The sequence below is a fragment of the Ranitomeya imitator genome, chromosome 6 (assembly GCF_032444005.1).
Source record: "Ranitomeya imitator isolate aRanImi1 chromosome 6, aRanImi1.pri, whole genome shotgun sequence".
NCBI lineage: Eukaryota > Metazoa > Chordata > Amphibia > Anura > Dendrobatidae > Ranitomeya > Ranitomeya imitator.
Window position 1 is genome coordinate 568,538,416 of NC_091287.1, and position 19,770 is coordinate 568,558,185.

General features: G+C 50.1%; 1 protein-coding gene across 1 annotated transcript in view; it reads right to left on the bottom strand.

The window, feature by feature from the left end:
- The window catches only part of LOC138643222 (fucolectin-like), a 52,756-nt gene extending 35,159 nt beyond the window's left edge, over positions 1–17,597 (bottom strand). Inside the window, exon 1 of the mRNA XM_069732083.1 lies at positions 17,521–17,597. The gene's annotated coding sequence lies outside the window, so the exon portion shown is untranslated. The remainder of the gene's footprint in view (positions 1–17,520) is intronic.
- Between the last annotated feature and the right edge of the window lie 2,173 nt (positions 17,598–19,770).

Below are 19,770 nucleotides of genomic sequence, written 5' to 3' on the forward strand. Positions count from 1 at the left end.
TTGTATCATACAATTATTAGGTTCTGTAGAAGGACGTAGATCTGGGGATTTATTATGATGGAATATAGGCTGAACTGGATGGACAAATGTCTTTTTTCGGCCTTACTAACTATGTTACTATGTTACTATGACTCAGTGGTCAGCACTGTACTATATTGTGGGCGGCACGGTGACTCAGTGGTCAGCACTGTACTATATTGTGGACGGCACGGTGACTCAGTGGTCAGCACTGTACTATATTGTGGATGGCACGGTGACTCAGTGGTCAGCACTGTACTATATTGTGGGCGGCATGGTGACTCAGTGGTCAGCACTGTACTATATTGTGGGCGGCACGGTGACTCAGTGGTCAGCACTGTACTATATTGTGGGCGGCACGGTGACTCAGTGGTCAGCACTGTACTATATTGTGGGCGGCACGGTGACTCAGTGGTCAGCACTGCACTATATTGTGGGTGGCACGGTGACTGAGTGGTCAGCACTGTACTATATTGTGGGCGGCACGGTGACTCAGTGGTCAGCACTGTACTATATTGTGGGCGGCACGGTGACTCAGTGGTCAGCACTGTACTATATTGTGGGCGGCACGGTGACTCAGTGGTCAGCACTGTACTATATTGTGGACGGCACTGTGACTCAGTGGTCAGCACTGTACTATATTGTGGATGGCACAGTGACTCAGTGGTCAGCACTGTACTATACTGAGGGCGGCACGGTGACTCAGTGGTCAGCACTGTACTATATTGTGCGCGGCACGGTGACTCAGTGGTCAGCACTGTACTATATTGTGGGCGGCACGGTGACTCAGTGGTCAGCACTGTACTATATTGTGGGTGGCACGGTGACTCAGTGGTCAGCACTGTACTATATTGTGGGTGGCAGGGTGACTCAGTGGTCAGCACTGTACTATATTGTGGGCGGCACGGTGACTCAGTGGTCAGCACTGTACTATATTGTGGGCGGCACGGTGACTCAGTGGTCAGCACTGCACTATATTGTGGGTGGCACGGTGACTGAGTGGTCAGCACTGTACTATATTGTGGGTGGCACGGTGACTCAGTGGTCAGCACTGTACTATATTGTGGGTGGCATGGTGACTCAGTGGTCAGCACTGTACTATATTGTGGGCGGCACGGTGACTCAGTGGTCAGCACTGTACTATATTGTGGGCGGCACGGTGACTCAGTGGTCAGCACTGCACTATATTGTGGGTGGCACGGTGACTGAGTGGTCAGCACTGTACTATATTGTGGGCGGCACGGTGACTCAGTGGTCAGCACTGTACTATATTGTGGGCGGCACGGTGACTCAGTAGTCAGCACTGTACTATATTGTGGGCGGCACGGTGACTCAGTGGTCAGCACTGTACTATATTGTGGACGGCACGGTGACTCAGTGGTCAGCACTGTACTATATTGTGGATGGCACAGTGACTCAGTGGTCAGCACTGTACTATACTGAGGGCGGCACGGTGACTCAGTGGTCAGCACTGTACTATATTGTGGGTGGCACAGTGACTCAGTGGTCAGCACTGTACTATATTGTGGGTGGCACGATGACTCAGTGGTCAGCACTGTACTATATTGTGGGCGGCACGGTGACTCAGTGGTCAGCAATGTATTATATTGTGGGTGGCACGATGACTCAGTGGTCAGCACTGTACTATATTGTGGGTGGCACGATGACTCAGTGGTCAGCACTGTACTATATTGTGGGCGGCACGGTGACTCAGTGGTCTGCACTGTACTATATTGTGGGTGGCACGGTGACTCAATGGTCCGCACTGTACTATATTGTGGGCGGCACGGTGACTCAGTGGTCAGCACTGTACTATACTGTGGGCGGCACGGTGACTCAGTGGTCTGCACTGTACTGTATTGTGGGCGGCACGGTGACTCAGTGGTCAGCACTGTACTATATTGTGGGCGGCACGGTGACTCAGTGGTCTGCATTGTACTATATTGTGGGTGGCACGGTGACTCAATGGTCAGCACTGTACTATATTGTGGGTGGCACGGTGACTCAGTGGTCAGCACTGTACTATGTTGTGGGCGGCACGGTGACTCAGTGGTCTGCACTGTACTGTATTGTGGGCGGCATGGTGACTCAGTGGTCAGCACTGTACTATACTGTGGGCGGCACGGTGACTCAGTGGTCAGCACTGCAATATATTGTGGGTGGCACGGTGACTCAGTGGTTAGCACTGTACTATATTGTGGGCGGCACGGTGACTCAGTGGTCAGCACTGTACTATATTGTGGGCGGCACGGTGACTCAGTGGTCAGCACTGTACTATATTGTGGGCGGCACGGTGACTCAGTGGTCAGCACTGTACTATATTGTGGGTGGCACGGTGACGCAGTGGTCAGCACTGCACTATATTGTGGGCGGCATGGTGACTCAGTGGTCAGCACTGCACTATATTGTGGGCGGCACGGTGACTCAGTGGTCAGCACTGTACTATACTGTGGATGGCACGGTGACTCAGTGGTCAGCACTGTACTATATTGTGGGCGGCACGGTGACTCAGTGGTCAGTACTGTACTATATTGTGGGCAGCACGGTGACTCAATGGTCAGCACTGTACTATATTGTGGGTGGCACGGTGACTCAGTGGTCAGCACTGTACTATATTGTGGGTGGCACGGTGACTCAGTGGTCAGCACTGTACTATATTGTGGGCAGCACGGTGACTCAATGGTCAGCACTGTACTATATTGTGGGTGGCACGGTGACTCAGTGGTCAGCACTGCACTATATTGTGGGTGGCACGGTGACTCAGTGGTCTGCACTGTACTATATTGTGGGCGGCACGGTGACTCAGTGGTCAGCACTGCACTATATTGTGGGTGGCACGGTGACTCAGTGGTCAGCACTGTACTATATTGTGGGTGGCACGGTGACTCAGTGGTCAGCACTGTACTATATTGTGGGTGGCACGGTGACTCAGTGGTCAGCACTGTACTGTATTGTGGATGGCACGGTGACTCAGTGGTCAGCACTGTACTATTTTGTGGGCGACACTGTGACTCAGTGGTCAGCACTGTACTATATTGTGGGCGGCACGGTGACTCAGTGGTCAGCACTGTACTATATTGTGGATGGCACGGTGACTCAGTGGTCAGCACTGTACTATATTGTGGGCGGCACGGTGACTCAGTGGTCAGCACTGTACTATATTGTGGGCGGCACGGTGACTCAGTGGTCAGCACTGTACTATATTGTGGGCGGCACGGTGACTCAGTGGTCAGCACTGTACTATATTGTGGGCGGCACGGTGACTCAGTGGTCAGCACTGCACTATATTGTGGGCGGCACGGTGACTCAGTGGTCAGCACTGTACTATATTGTGGGCGGCACGGTGACTCAGTGGTCAGCACTGTACTATATTGTGGGCGGCACGGTGACTCAGTGGTCAGCACTGTACTATATTGTGGGCGGCACGGTGACTCAGTGGTCAGCACTGTACTATATTGTGGGCGGCACGGTGACTCAGTGGTCAGCACTGTACTATATTGTGGGCGGCACGGTGACTCAGTGGTCAGCACTGTACTATATTGTGGGCGGCACGGTGACTCAGTGGTCAGCACTGTACTATATTGTGGGCGGCACGGTGACTCAGTGGTCAGCACTGTACTATATTGTGGGCGGCACGGTGACCCAGTGGTCAGCACTGTACTATATTGTGGGCGGCACGGTGACTCAGTGGTCAGCACTGTACTATATTGTGGGTGGCACGGTGACTCAGTGGTCAGCACTGTACTATATTGTGGGCGGCACGGTGACTCAGTGGTCAGCACTGTACTATATTGAGGGTGGAATGGTTGCTCAGTTGTTAGCACTGTAATATATAGAAGGCGACACAGTGGCTCAGTGGTTAGCACTTTACTATATTGTGGGCGGCACGGTGACTCAGTGGTCAGCACTGTACTATATTGAGGGTGGAATGGTTGCTCAGTGGTTAGCACTGTAATATATAGAAGGCGACACAGTGGCTCAGTGGTTAGCACTTTACTATATAGAGGGCGGCACAGTGGCTCAGTGGTTAGCACTTTACTATATAGAGGGCGGCACAGTGGCTCAGTGGTTAGCACTTTACTATATAGAGGGTGGTGTAAGAGGGTGAACTGTAGTCCCACTGAGAGGGCACTAGGACCCTGTGGTTTTTGCCTATTGCAGAAGAGAACAGACCGTGCAAAACTCCCAGAGACAATGTGTGCTGCTGGGTGGGGTCTAGTGTCTCGGGTGTAAAGTGAAACTGGGAAGTGAGAGCTGAGAGAGAAAAAGGCGGGAAGCAAAGGCAGAAGCTGCTGTGATATCTTAAAGAGAGACTGTGTGGATTTACTGCAAGTGTTTTTGGAGGAAAAGAAGCTTTTGAGAGACTTTTTGTTGCTAACGTTCCCCTGGAGAAGAATTAACCTTTTGTTTAACTCTGTGAGAGACTTGTGTGGCTAACGTTTCCTGGAGAGGAGTTAACCCTTTATTTAACAAAAGACTGAGTCTTTACTAAGAACCCAGTACGTATTTGGAAGTCTGTGGATTCCCTGTGCATTGAGTGGAGAAACAAGTCTGGACAGACTGCTGATACAGAGACAGACGGATTGTCGTGGAACCATTCCTAGGAGCTACAGAAGCAGAGACAACATCGTGAGACCACTAACTAAGTCCCCGGCGTTTGGGCTCGGCATCGGCCGACAAGACAAGACAAGAGGAGTTTGCTGTAACTTATTGGCGCTGAAGATATGGACTGGCTGCAGCCTGTGCGGATTCCTGCCTGAGAGGAAATCCATCTCAGGATACGGTACCATAGTTATAGATACCCGGGTATCTCTGCTCAGAGTGTTAAATTGTTACTTTAGAGGTGTATCTTATATTAGAGTTGTGTAAGTTATACTCAGTGTGCCATTCCAGGGGCTCCCTTAATAACACTACATTCAATTTACACTTGTTCCTGTTTTTAGTTGCCTGTTAGGTAAATTTCTTACTAGTCTGTTGTAGTACACAGTTCTCAGGAGACCTTTGAGTGGCACAGTGATTTCAGCTGCTGCTGAGCTAGTGTATCTTTGGGGTGCATCTGTCTTAATATTCTCCATATTACCTTGATTATTTTGCCTTTGAGTAAATACCGTTGGAGATTTCTGCCTTGGTCTTGGTTTGTGACTCACTGGATCTTATTCGGACCTCTGGTCATTACATTTTTGGCGTAGTCGGCAGGATCCAGTGTTTGTCATGGACGAGGGCGAGGGTGGAAATGACCCCGCTGTATCCGCATCCTCCTCAGGGGTTGGGGTTCCCTTGGCAGCCGCTGCGACTCCGGGAGGGTATGTGCCTGTAGGGGCTTTACTTCAGCACATGCCGAAATACGATGGGCGCAATATGGCGTTGCAAGATTGGGCTGAGAGAATCCGGAGTATTCTGCGCATGTGTAATTTGACCCCCGCGTTACGCGCTGAGCTGGCATTAAATGCACTGGAGGGTGATATTAGGCGTATGGTGATGGTGCGCCCAGAATCAGAGAGGGATACATTAGAAAAGATTTTGGAACTGTTAGAGGGGAGTTTGGGGGGCCGAGCGCGTGAGGCTCAGCTTCGGTCCCTATTCTTTAATCGTCCCCAGAGAGAGTGTGAGTCCCTGATGCAGTACTCTAATATTTTGCAAGAGATGTTGAATGAGATGCAGCGACTAGACCCGGGGGCCATGGGGGCATTCCGGGAGGTAGACCGCTTGCTCCGGGACCAATTCATCACCGGTGTAGCCAATAGACTTCTCCGGGACAAACTGTTGGAAATGGCCCGGGTTGCACCAGAGTTATCTTTCTGGCAGATTTACCGAGCTGCAGTGGAAAGGGAAGAGAAATCGGCCAATGTTCCCGAGGGGTCAGTGAACAGTGCCCAGCTGGAGGAAGGTGGTTCATCAGGGTCGGGGGGAGAGGGGCTGGTAAGCGTGGTACAAGCTCTGCGTGCTGAGGTGAAGGAGTTGAAGCTGAAATTGTCTCAACTGACAGTTGATCCCGCCTCTACCCCCTCGCGGGAACCTCCTGCCTCACCCCCTGGAACGGTGACCCCGCAAATGGCCAGGTCGTCCTATCAGAATGAGTCAAGCCCTCGCCCACGAGGAACAATCACCTGCTGGAAGTGTGGCCGCCAGGGACACATCTCGCGTTACTGCCGGGCGCTTACAGCCCCAGAAACCCCGTCGCCGGCTTTAAACTTCCGGCCGCTGCCATGAGAGGGCAAGCAGCAGCGGCCCCACCCACACAAAGCCCTCGACGGAATGAACAAGATTTGTTTGCATGTAGTCCAGTGATAGAAGCAGAGTTTGAAGGGCGGAAGATGAGGTGCTTGGTTGACACGGGATCCGAATGTACTATAATGCCTCTAGAAGTATATGAGAGATACTTCAGTCGACTAGTGATTCCAGAGGATGGCCGAGTGATACGACTGACCGCCGCAAATAATGGTCAATTGTCAGTAAAAGGGATCGTGTGGATGCAACTAAAAATGTTTGGTCAAGAGCTGGGGCAGAAAGGGGTAGTACTGGTGGATCACCCCCCTAGAAGAGGGATGGAAGTGACGCTCGGAATGAACGTGCTGCGAGATTTGAATCACCAGATGTATGCCAGTGAAGGACCCCGATACTGGGCCCGTGCGACAAGACACCGACCCACACAGAGAATTCTACACCGTCTAGTGCTGAGTTGCGACTTGCTGAAAAGTGCGGTCCCAGGTGGCCGGGTGGGCCGGGTCCGAGTGACTTCGAGGGCCCCGATCCTGCTGGGACCCAGACAAGAGGAACTCTTAATGCTGCCTGTGGGAGCTGCACAGAGATTGAATGGGCTTGAAGTGCTACTTGAGCCCGCCCGAGAGGGTTCCTCATTTGCCAAGGTACATGTGGCCCGTTCTTTGGCGATTGTGAAGAATGGACGAGTACCGGTCCGATGCATCAATGTTTTAGATGAAGCTGTTGCAATTCCCGCTGTGACCATACTGGCTGAACTGTTCGTACCGGCAGAGAAGGTGCCGGAAAATGCAGGGTTCGAATTGCGACCAGACCAACAGTCATCCTGGACATTCGCGGTCGAGGTAGGCCGGACTGAACCTCCTACGGAGGAATGGAATGTTCATGTGATCATGGAGCAGATGGGAGTGGATCGGGAGAAGCTGACCCCCGTGCAGTTGGAGCAGTTGGAGAGAGTTTTGTGGGAACATCAAGAGACCTTTTCCCGACATGGAGAGGACTTCGGGTGTACCCAGACGATTGAGCATGAGATTCCAACGGGGGATACTCCACCCATTAGAGAAAGATATCGCCAAATTCCTCCGGCGCTCTATCAAGAGGTGAAGAGCATGGTGGCCAGTATGCTGGACAACCAAGTGATCCGAGAGAGCCGGAGTCCCTGGGCGGCCCCTGTAGTCTTGGTCCGCAAGAAGGATGGGACACTCCGATTTTGTGTGGACTATCGGAAATTGAATGCCCACACCGTACGGGATGCCTATCCTTTACCCCGTATTGAAGAATCCCTGTCGGCCCTGGGTCGGGCCAAGTATTTCTCAACGTTGGATTTGGCAAGCGGGTACTGGCAGGTCCCAATGGCTGAAAAAGATCGGGCCAAGACGGCGTTTGTATTGCCAATGGGGCTCTTTGAGTTCAACCGGATGCCCTTTGGCCTCGCTACCACCCCGGGAACCTTCCAACGCCTGATGGAACATTGCTTGGGTGATCTAAATTTTGAATCAGTCCTGATATATTTGGACGACATTGTGGTGTTCGGAACCTCATTTGAAGATCATCTGGAGAAGCTGCGTCAAGTTCTCCGGCGGCTCAAGAGCTACGGCCTGAAAATAAAGCCAAAAAAATGTCAGCTGTTACGAAACCAGATTGAATATTTGGGGCATCTGGTGACCCCGGACGGGGTACTACCTTTAGCCAGTAAGATTAAGGCGGTACAAGAGTGGCCACCTCCTTGTGACCTGCGAGAAGTGCGGGCCTTCCTGGGCCTAGCAGGATACTATCGGCGGTTTGTGCCTAAATTCTCACAAGTGGTGAGTCCCTTGAATGAACTTTTGAGAGGGACAGCGCTGGGTCCTCGAAATCGCCCCATTCCATGGGGGCCCCTACAGAAAAAGGCATTTGATGGAGTGAAAACCGCCCTAACGAGTGCCCCATTGCTGGCCTACGCCCGGTTTGACACCCCTTTTTTGTTGTATACCGATGGTAGTCTTCATGGGTTGGGGGCAGTACTAGCACAGGTGCAGGACGGCCGAGAACGAGTGATTTCTTATGGCAGCAGATCTTTAAGAGACTCCGAGCGAAATCCGGCTAACTACAGCTCATTCCGTCTGGAATTGCTGGCCCTGGTGTGGGCAATGACAGAACGCTTCGCCGAGTATCTAACAGGAGCTGAGGTGCTAGTCATGACAGATAACAACCCGCTAGCTCACTTAGAGAATGCAAAACTGGGGGCGTTGGAGCAGCGGTGGGTCGCCAGACTGGCCAGGTTCAATTACCGCATTAAATTTCGCTCTGGTCGAGAGAACGGCAATGCAGATGCATTGTCAAGGGTGCCCCTTGGGTCATCCGGGGAAGATGTTGATGAACAACTTGAGGATACTGAAACTCCAGCTTTGGGGCAAATACCTATCTTCCAAAGTGTGGTACACTCAAGTGGGGTGGCCACCGGGATGCCCTGTGTCCTGGGTAAAACACCCTCAGATTGGACAAGAGTCCAGGATGAGTGTCCGGACGTTGCACTTGTGCGCCGTTGGGTACAAAACAAGGCCTGGCCCAGTGCAGAGGACAAGGCTCAGTTGTCCATGGAAGGAATGAAACTCCTTCGACAATGGGATAAATTGTGTGTGGAACAAGGTCTTTTGTATCGTAAGGTGTACCTGCCATCGGAGCTGCAGCATCGGTACCAACTGATAATTCCTGTGGGGATGGGGCCGGTGGTCGCTCGTGAGGCGCATGAGAAGGGGGCCCATTTTGGAAGTGAAAAGACACTTCAGTGGTTGCAGCGAGTCCTCTACTGCCCTGAGTTGGGAGGGATGGTGGCCGACGCGTGTCGGCAGTGCCGAATTTGTGGGCTCAACAAAAGCCCTGAGCAGCGGGCTCCCACACAGTCTATTAAGACTTCAGCTCCACTGGAACTACTCATGATTGACTACGTGTTGATAGGGTACTCTACATCAGGGTACTCCTACTGCCTGGTGATGACAGATCACTTTACCAAGTATGCTGTAGCGGTGCCGACAAGAGATCAGACGGCCAAGTCGGCGGCTGAGGCAGTGTGCCGACATTTCTTCCAAGTGTTCGGGTGTCCGCAGAGAATACATTCAGATCAAGGGGCCTGCTTTCAGGGAACGCTGATGAAAGAGTTGCACCAGCTCTATGGTATCGAGCAGTCGAGAACAACGCCTTACCACCCTCAGGGTAACGGGGCGTGTGAGCGTTTTAATCGGACCCTGTTGCAAATGTTGAGGTCCTTAGAGAGTCAGCAACAGACATGCTGGCCTGAGTATCTCCCCGAATTGATGTGGGCTTACAATAACAGGGTGCACAGTACTACTGGTTACTCACCACACATGTTGATGTTTGGTAGACCTGGCCGAGACATTGAGGATTTGAGCATGCCAGATCCCTCCTCCGCCCCCCTTCGGACTGCATCCGAGTGGGTACGAGAGCATCGGCGGCGGTTGAGGGTGGTGCATCAGGTGGTGGGTGACCGCCTTCGCCAGGTGGTCCATAAGGACACGCGACCTGTACAAACAGAGCTGTTCTCTCCGGGAGACAGAGTGTTGGTGAGGACAAAACGACGGTCAGGAAAGCTGAGTGACCGATGGGAGGCGATACCGTATCTGATAAAAAAACAGGTGAACCCTGAGATTCCAGTGTACGAGGTCGAACCGGTGGGGACAGGGGGGCCAACCCGTAATTTGCATCGTAACATGTTACAGCGGTGCTGGTTTGAAGATTCGGCGCCTACCCCCCTAGAGCCAGAGGCCATGTTTCAAGGGGCGGAAGCTCTGAATGATCTTGAGTTTGATGGTGTGCTTACTCCTGCGCCTGCTTATTTGCCCCCTGTGACCGATCTGGCCTCGGGTGATGAGAATGTTGGGGATATGGAGGATGTTGTTGAGGAGAGTGCATCAGGTCAACTGCTTGGTCCTGACGCTGTATCACAGGACATCGAGCCGCTGGAGGAGACAACTCCACTTACGCCCACTGACACGACCATGGAAGAGACTCTAGCTCCCTCTAAGGTCGCACCTGTTGATGTAGGACTCAGGAGAACTACACGATCTACGGCAGGAATACCGCCTCAGCGATATGCTCAAGATGAATTTGAGTGGGAAGGTATGTCGAGGACGCCAACCTCTAGTGGGGTGGCATGTAAGAGGGTGAACTGTAGTCCCACTGAGAGGGCACTAGGACCCTGTGGTTTTTGCCTATTGCAGAAGAGAACAGACCGTGCAAAACTCCCAGAGACAATGTGTGCTGCTGGGTGGGGTCTAGTGTCTCGGGTGTAAAGTGAAACTGGGAAGTGAGAGCTGAGAGAGAAAAAGGCGGGAAGCAAAGGCAGAAGCTGCTGTGATATCTTAAAGAGAGACTGTGTGGATTTACTGCAAGTGTTTTTGGAGGAAAAGAAGCTTTTGAGAGACTTTTTGTTGCTAACGTTCCCCTGGAGAAGAATTAACCTTTTGTTTAACTCTGTGAGAGACTTGTGTGGCTAACGTTTCCTGGAGAGGAGTTAACCCTTTATTTAACAAAAGACTGAGTCTTTACTAAGAACCCAGTACGTATTTGGAAGTCTGTGGATTCCCTGTGCATTGAGTGGAGAAACAAGTCTGGACAGACTGCTGATACAGAGACAGACGGATTGTCGTGGAACCATTCCTAGGAGCTACAGAAGCAGAGACAACATCGTGAGACCACTAACTAAGTCCCCGGCGTTTGGGCTCGGCATCGGCCGACAAGACAAGAGGAGTTTGCTGTAACTTATTGGCGCTGAAAATATGAACTGGCTGCAGCCTGTGCGGATTCCTGCCTGAGAGGAAATCCATCTCAGGATACGGTACCATAGTTATAGATACCCGGGTATCTCTGCTCAGAGTGTTAAATTGTTACTTTAGAGGTGTATCTTATATTAGAGTTGTGTAAGTTATACTCAGTGTGCCATTCCAGGGGCTCCCTTAATAACACTACATTCAATTTACACTTGTTCCTGTTTTTAGTTGCCTGTTAGGTAAATTTCTTACTAGTCTGTTGTAGTACACAGTTCTCAGGAGACCTTTGAGTGGCACAGTGATTTCAGCTGCTGCTGAATTAGTGTATCTTTGGGGTGCATCTGTCTTAATATTCTCCATATTACCTTGATTATTTTGCCTTTGAGTAAATACCGTTGGAGATTTCTGCCTTGGTCTTGGTTTGTGACTCACTGGATCTTATTCGGACCTCTGGTCATTACAGTGGCACAGTGGCTCAGTGGTTAGTCTTGTAGCCTTGCAGCCCTGGGTTCAAATCCCACTAAGGGCAACATATGGAGACTGTATGCTCTCCCTGTGTTTCGCGGGTTTCCTCTGGTTTCTCCGGTTTCCGCCTACACTCCAAGGATATAATCATGGGGAGGCACTTGAGATTATGAGCCCCAATGGGGACAGTGATTATCAAGTCTCCCATTCTCCATGTGCGTCTCTAGCGCAGCAATATCCAGTACAGTCTGTGCTCTGTGACCTCCTGTCCCTCCGCTGTCACAGCCTAGAAAGCCCCCGTCCACTGGCTGCGATCCCCTAAGATGTGATGGCTGCAAGGTATAATGGGAAAGCCCACCGCGCCGGCCATCATTGCCCCTCTGACTCTCCAGCAGTGCGTTACATGGCGCCCGGCATTTGTTTCTGTCTGATCTGTGCGAATTTCAGGATATTTTACTGGAAATCGATCGTCTGCAGATAAATCATCTCATCTCCGGTCACTGGAGCCAATCTCCCACGTTCGGAGATCTCGTCCCACTGGTTACGATCCTTTAAGACGCTGCGCGGAGCAGGGAGTTCACTGCTGGGACGTCCCGAAATGTCTCACAGAAACTGTCCTCCCTGCTAGAAATGACCATGTCCAAGCATTCCTCCGGCTGTCGGCCATAATCGGCCTGATCTTCTTCTTGTTGGGTCTAAACAAATTACTGTAAATGTTCTGCTCCTCCAGATCATCATCGTTGTGTCATCTGTAGAATGTGGCCATAACAGGAGCACAAGGCGGCCCCCGGAGCTGTCCCCGGGGCGGTGGGTTAAGGGTCTCCTGAAGAAGGAAAAACAGCAAAACAGAGTCAGCAGAAATGGAACCAGACCTGACCATGAGACTTCCTTCATCTCAGGGTCATACTCATTTGTGTGAGAAATGGAAGAGTGCAATCCGAGAAAAAATCAGACTGCACTCGAACCAATGTTAGTCAATAGGTGACATCTCATTTGCAAGTTTTATCGCAGCCAAAATTGGACTGAGAAAAAAATCGCAGCATGGTATTCTCGGACGAGACTCGCCAATGTGAGACAATAGGTGCGGGAAGAAAACGCACAGCACTCGCACCATACGAGTGCTGTCCGATGTTCAGGCACCGGTGTCCTTTGAAAAGCCGGTAATTCATATGCCGCTACTGTAAAGTCACACTGAATAGGTTAGAAATAGAAAAGAACGGATAGATATATACACATAGAATAGGTATATATATGTCAGTGACACACACACATATACTAGATAGCAGAAAAGCCGGTAATTCATTTGTCGGCTTTTCCTATCTCCTTACCGAACCCGACAGGATATGACACATGGTTATATACAGTAAACCATTGCATAACCGTTATATTTTTACTCAGTAATAATGTTAGAAGTGTTTATGTGTAACATTTGGGAGCTGTAAGTGATAAATGAAAGTGGTTTTATACTGTAACATTTCTCATTTCCACCAATAAGCTCTACTTTCGTCTCATCCATCTACAAAGCATTGTCTAGATGATACTTAGCAAATTGTAGATGGGCAGCAATGTTCTGTTTGCAAACCTGCCATGTACACCTTTGTTGTTCCGAGTCCTCCTGATGGAGCACTTATGAACATTGGCATTAGCTAATGTAAGGAAGGCCTTTAGTTGCTTAGATGTGACCTTGGGTTCCTTTGTAATCGTGTTCACTCTTATACTATTGGATTGAAATCGCATTTATTTATGCCATGATACAAATGTGTGTTGAACAGAATAAAACATGTGGATCCCTCACACCTGCTCGTCATCTCATTAACTTAAAACACCACATTCTAATTTCACCTTTAAATTATCTGGGTCACAGATAAGTCATATTTTAATATTCTCCACAATAAAAAAAATGACAAAGGCTATTTTTTTTACTCATTTGTTCTTTATCTCCTTTTTGAAACTGTTTGAAATACTTATTTAGTTTTACGTCGAAATTTTGCAGAAATATGGACATTTCTGAAGGGTTCACTAATGTTCAAGCTGGATGGTAAGACCTGATCGGCAGCGAAGCATTTGCTCATTTGTCAGCTGTTTATTTATGCTCAGTGACCGGGAACCAGCGCTCCTATACATTTTCATTTCGCAGATCATTGCCCAATGTGTAAGGGACTAAAATCCTGCAACATCATCGACCATCAGTGACGTCACCTGAGTCTGTCCCATAATAATCCATGAAATCGCTACAGTCCCAGGGCAGGTGGCAAGTATTTGTCAGAACGAAGGTGTCTCCATCTGAATGCAGTCAGTTATCTACTGATTACGGGTGCAGGGTGGACAGTATTTCATCTATTTCATGCTTTAGGAAGCGATGCCAGTCGCCCCAAGAAGAGAACTGAACGCTCTGTAAACTATCAGACCTCTGGTAAAAAGCAATCTGTAAGAGGTAGGGAGAAGAATGAGAAGAACTCGCACCCTGCAGCCATGTCTGCAGCGGAAATCCATGTTATCTGTCATTAGTGGGACTAGACAAGAGATGGATTATCAGAGGCTCTGAACTAATAAGTTCTGGTAGATCAGAAGGTAATAGAAATCCTTTTATTTATAGCTTGGTGTGGGAATTTTGAGAAGAAACAGAAGGCCAAAATAAATTGTTCGCCCCGAACCTGCTGCTGTCACCTAATGCACTAAATGGATAAAAGTATTAGGCTGCTCATCTTAGTCACTAAATGTAGGTTTCTCATTTTGTCAAATTACCTCTGGTGTATAACATCCAACCCCAAATCCACTGGCATGTAATATCTAGCCCCCTGATATATAAATTCTGGCCTCATTGACCCAAGTGTACTGTATAACCTGCCACCAGTATATACCAGTTTATAAAAATCCTACCCCTTGCCTTCCAGTGTTTAACCTCCTTCCCCCCAGTGTATAATATCTGGACCCCAATTACCCATTGTACAGGGTGGAGCGCGGTAATTTGCTGATTTGGGAATGAAATAAAAAAATTATGATCATTAGAAAAATTTATTTTATATTTTAATTATACTGAACAGTAATGGAATTTTTAAATTACATGGTTTTAAATAGTGTATCTGGCAAATGTCGACCTTCGCTATCCACACACTGCTGCATACGTTTTCTGAAGTTTTCATGAACTCTAACAAGCATGTCCACTGGTATTCTGCCAATTTCAGCTTCAATATTGTTCCTTAGGTCTTCCAAGGTGTTGGGACGGTTGATATACACCTTAGACTTCAGGTAACCCCAAAGGAAAAAATCGCATGGGGCTAAATCTGGTGAGCGTGCTGGCCAGTTCACATCTCCCCTCAAAGAGATAAGCCGTCCAGGAAACATTTGCCTCAAACAATTCATGGTAACCCTCGCTGTGTGTGCAGTGGCACCATCCTGTTGGAACCATGTATCCTCTAGTTCCATTGCCTCAAGAGCCGGCTGAAAATAATCCTGTATCATAGACAAGTACCGTTCGGAGTTCACAGTTATGGCACGACCATTATCCTGAAAAAAGTAAGGACCAATGATGCCTACTCGTGATATGGCGCACCACACAGTGACGCGGTCCGAATGCAGAGGTCTCTCGTGAACTTCTCTGGGGTTTGTTTCACTCCAGTAACGCATATTTTGTTTGTTTACACACCCACTGAGGTGAAAATGTGAAAATTCACCCAATTTACAATTGATTGCCGTCCAGGAACACGTCCGCGTGGAGGAACAGCGAATTGTAAACGAAAAGCACGCTGCACTGCAATGATTGAGTGGGCATTTGAAAAATACGCTTCAACACAAAATGACCTCTCCTCACGTGTCCACTGCATGATGGCAACTGAAAGGCAGAGGAATACAAATCTCCCATCAGCCACTGTAAGCCACACCCACTCTCCCCTCTCTTCGACCGACAGTGCCGCCACAGCATGCAGTGCAAAAAAGCAAATTACCGCGCTCCACCCTGTATAACCTCCAGCCCTCCATCCCCAGTATATAACCTCTGGTTCCTCATTCCCAAAGTGTATAACCTCCAGCCCCTTATTCCCAGTGTATAACCTCCAGCCCCTTATTCCCAGTGTATAACCTCCAGCCCCTCGTCCCCAGTGTATAACCTCCGGCCCCTCATTCCCCAGTATATAACCTCCGGCCCCTCGTCCCCAGTGTATAACCTCCAGCCCCTTATTCCCAGTGTATAACCTCCAGCCCCTTATTCCCAGTGTATAACCTCCAGCCCCTCGTCCCCAGTGTATAACCTCCGGCCCCTCATTCCCCAGTATATAACCTCCGGCCCCTCGTCCCCAGTATATAACCTCCGACCCCTCGTCCCCAGTATATAACCTCCGGCCCCTCGTCCCCAGTGTATAACCTCCGGCCCCTCGTCCCCAGTATATAACCTCTGACCCCTCATCCCCAGTATATAACCTCTGACCCCTCGTCCCCAGTATATAACCTCCGACCCCTCGTCCCCAGTATATAACTTCCGGCCCCTCATCCCCAGTGTATAACCTCCGGCCCCTCGTCCCCAGTGTATAACCTCTGACCCCTCGTCCCCAGTATATAACCTCTGTCCCCTCATCCCCAGTGTATAACCTCCAGCCCCTTATTCCCAGTGTATAACCTCCAGCCCCTCATCCTCAGTGTATAACCTCCGGCCCCTCGTCCCCAGTATATAACCTCCGTCCCCTCATCCCCAGTGTATAACCTCCAGCCCCTTATTCCCAGTGTATAACCTCCAGCCCGTCATTCCCCAGTGTATAACCTCCGTCCCCTCATCCCCAGTGTATAACCTCCGGCCCCTCATTCCCCAGTATATAACCTCCGGCCCCTCATTCCCCAGTATATAACCTCTGACCCCTCGTCCCCAGTGTATAACCTCCGGCCCCTCGTCCCCAGTGTATAACCTCCGGCCCCTCATTCCCTAGTATATAACCTCTGTCCCCTCATCCCCAGTATATAACCTCCGTCCCCTCATCCCCAGTGTATAACCTCCAGCCCATCATTCCCCAGTGTATAACCTCCGTCCCCTCATCCCCAGTGTATAACCTCCGGCCCCTCATTCCCCAGTATATAACCTCCGGCCCCTCATTCCCCAGTATATAACCTCCGGCCCCTCGTCCCCAGTATATAACCTCCGGCCCCTCATCCCCAGTGTATAACCTCCGGCCCCTCATTCCCCAATGTATAACCTCCGGCCCCTCGTCCCCAGTGTATAACCTCCGGCCCCTCATTCCCAGTGTATAACCTCTGTCCCCTCATCCCCAGTATATAACCTCCGTCCCCTCATCCCCAGTGTATAACCTCCGGCCCCTCGTCCCCAGTATATAACCTCCGTCCCCTCATCCCCAGTATATAACCTCCGTCCCCTCATCCCCAGTGTATAACCTCCGGCCCATCATTCCCCAGTATATAACCTCTGTCCCCTCATCCCCAGTATATAACCTCCGTCCCCTCATCCCCAGTGTATAACCTCCGGCCCCTCGTCCCCAGTATATAACCTCCGTCCCCTCATCCCCAGTGTATAACCTCCGGCCCCTCATTCCCCAGTATATAACCTCCGGCCCCTCATTCCCCAGTATATAACCTCCGGCCCCTCGTCCCCAGTATATAACCTCCGGCCCCTCATCCCCAGTGTATAACCTCCGGCCCCTCATTCCCCAATGTATAACCTCCGGCCCCTCGTCCCCAGTGTATAACCTCCGGCCCCTCGTCCCCAGTGTATAACCTCCGGCCCCTCGTCCCCAGTGTATAACCTCCGGCCTCTCATTTCTCAGTGTTTAACCTCCAGCCTCTCATTTCTCAGTGTATAACCTCCGTCCCCTCATCCCCAGTATATAACCTCCGGCCCCTCGTCCCCAGTGTATAACCTCCGTCCCCTCATCCCCAGTGTATAACCTCCAGCCTCTCATTTCTCAGTGTTTAACCTCCGGCCCCTCATTCCCCAATGTATAACCTCTGTCCCCTCATCCCCAGTGTATAACCTCCGGCCCATTGTCAACAGTGTATAATCTCTGGCCCTATTCCCCATTGTATAATGTTACACTCGGTCCGGTCCCTGTACCTTCGCAGGGTCCCCGTCGGGACTCCCGCTCTGTGTCGGCTCCACACTGTCCGGACGGGGCCTCTGCTTCCTCTCCCTCCTCTGCTTCCTGGCATGCAGCCAGCAGGTCCTCGGGCTGTGTGCTTAGGTCGTGCGCACGCTCATTCCTGGTCTCTTAAAGAGACAGATCGCATTTCCCAAAAGGTGCTTCTGACCAATGGCGTGTTAATGATTACTATTTCTGGCCCCTCCACCATAGGGAGGGTGGCGGAGCAGCAAGTATCCTCAGCTGCTAACTACCGGTTTCTGCTAGCATGTGCTTCTGTTTCTGAAGTCTCTGTCAGTGCTCCGCTTACACTGTCTGTCTTCACAGACTATCTGCTACCCATTACTTGGCTTTCCTGGACGATCTCCAATCTGCCTACTCCAGTTCCTTCTCGTCCCACCACTCAGTCACCAGAACCTCAGGAGAACATCAGTACCGCTGGAACCAGCTTCTACACGTACCCCGGTACCCACCGGTTAGCTCTACATCACCTGCTAACCCTGCTTGTCCGTCTATCCCGCAGGGTCAGCTACCACGAGTCTGGGGTCTAACTGCACCCTTGTCCCCCAGGTATCCCATTCTGACCCTGTTCGAGGGGTCTTACTTACCACAGGTGTCTGGGGCTAACATTGTCACACCCCCTTCCGAGCCCCCCGGACCGTGGTCCAGAGGTTCCACGTTTAATTACAATAAAAACTAATGTGAACTTCGCCATTTGTGCCTCCGTTTCCATTCCTTACATATAACCTCCGGCCCCTCGTCCTCAGTGTACAGTATAATCTCCAGCCCCTCGTCCCTAGTGTATAACCTCCAGACCCTCATTCCCAGTGTATAACTTCCAGCCTCATATCCCCAGAGTCCCTTGTCTACAGTGTTATCTCTGACTCCTCATTCCCCTAGTGTATAACCCCTGGTCCCTCATTCCCCTAGTGTATAACCTCCAGCCCCTCAACCCCTAGTGTATAACCTCTGACCCCTCAATCCCTAGTGTATAACCTCTGACCCCTCAATCCCAGTGATCACTGTATTACCTGTACACTGACTGTATATACAAAGCTCCTGTGTATAATGTCACTGGTGATCACCGTGTTACCTGAACACTATATACAGAGCTCCTGTGTATAATGTCACTGGTGATCACCGTATTACCTGAACACTATATACAGAGCTCCTGTGTATAATGTCACTCGTCATCATTGTATTAATAATAATAATAATAATTTTTTATTTATATAGCGCCAACATATTCCGCAGCGCTTTACAAATTATAGAGGGGACTTGTACAGACAATAGACATTACAGCATAACAGAAATACAGTTCAAAATAGATACCAAGAGGAATGAGGGTCCTGCTGCTCGCAAGCTACAAACTATGAGGAAAAGGGGAGACACGAGAGGTGGATGGTAACAATTGCTTTAGTTATTCGGACCGGCCATAGTGTAAGGCTCGGGTGTTCATGTAAAGCTGCATGAACCAGTTACCTGCCTAAGTATGTAGCAGTACAGACACAGAGGGCTATTAACTGCATAAAGTGAATGAGAACATGATGCGAGGAACCTGATTGTTTTTATTTATTTTTTATATATAAATAGGCCACACAGGGATCGTTAGGTTAATGCATTGAGGCGGTAGGCCAGTCTGAACAAATGAGTTTTTAGGGTACGCTGAAAACTGTGAGGATTGGGGATTAATCGTATTAACCTAGGTAGTGAATTCCAAAGAATCGGCGCAGCACGTGTAAAGTCTTGGAGACGGGAGTGGGAGGTTCTGATTATTGAGGATGCTAACCTGAGGTCATTAGCGGAGCGGAGGGCACGGGTAGGGTGGTAGACTGATACCAGGGAGGAGATGTAGGGTGGTGCTGAGCCATGGAGTGCTTTGTGGATGAGGGTAGTAGTTTTGTACTGGATTCTGGAGTGGATGGGTAGCCAGTGTAATGACTGGCACAGGGTAGAGGCATCGGTGTAACGGTTGGTGAGGAATATGATCCTGGCTGCAGCATTCAGGACAGATTGGAGCGGGGAGAGTTTGGTAAGAGGGAGACCGATTAGTAGAGAGTTACAATAGTCCAGACGAGAATGAATAAGTGAAACAGTCAGAGTTTTTGCAGAGTCGAAAGTAAGAAAAGGGCGAATTCTAGAAATGTTTTTGAGATGCAGGTAAGAAGAGCGAGCCAGTGATCGGATGTGGGGGGTGAATGAAAGGTCAGAATCAAGGATGACCC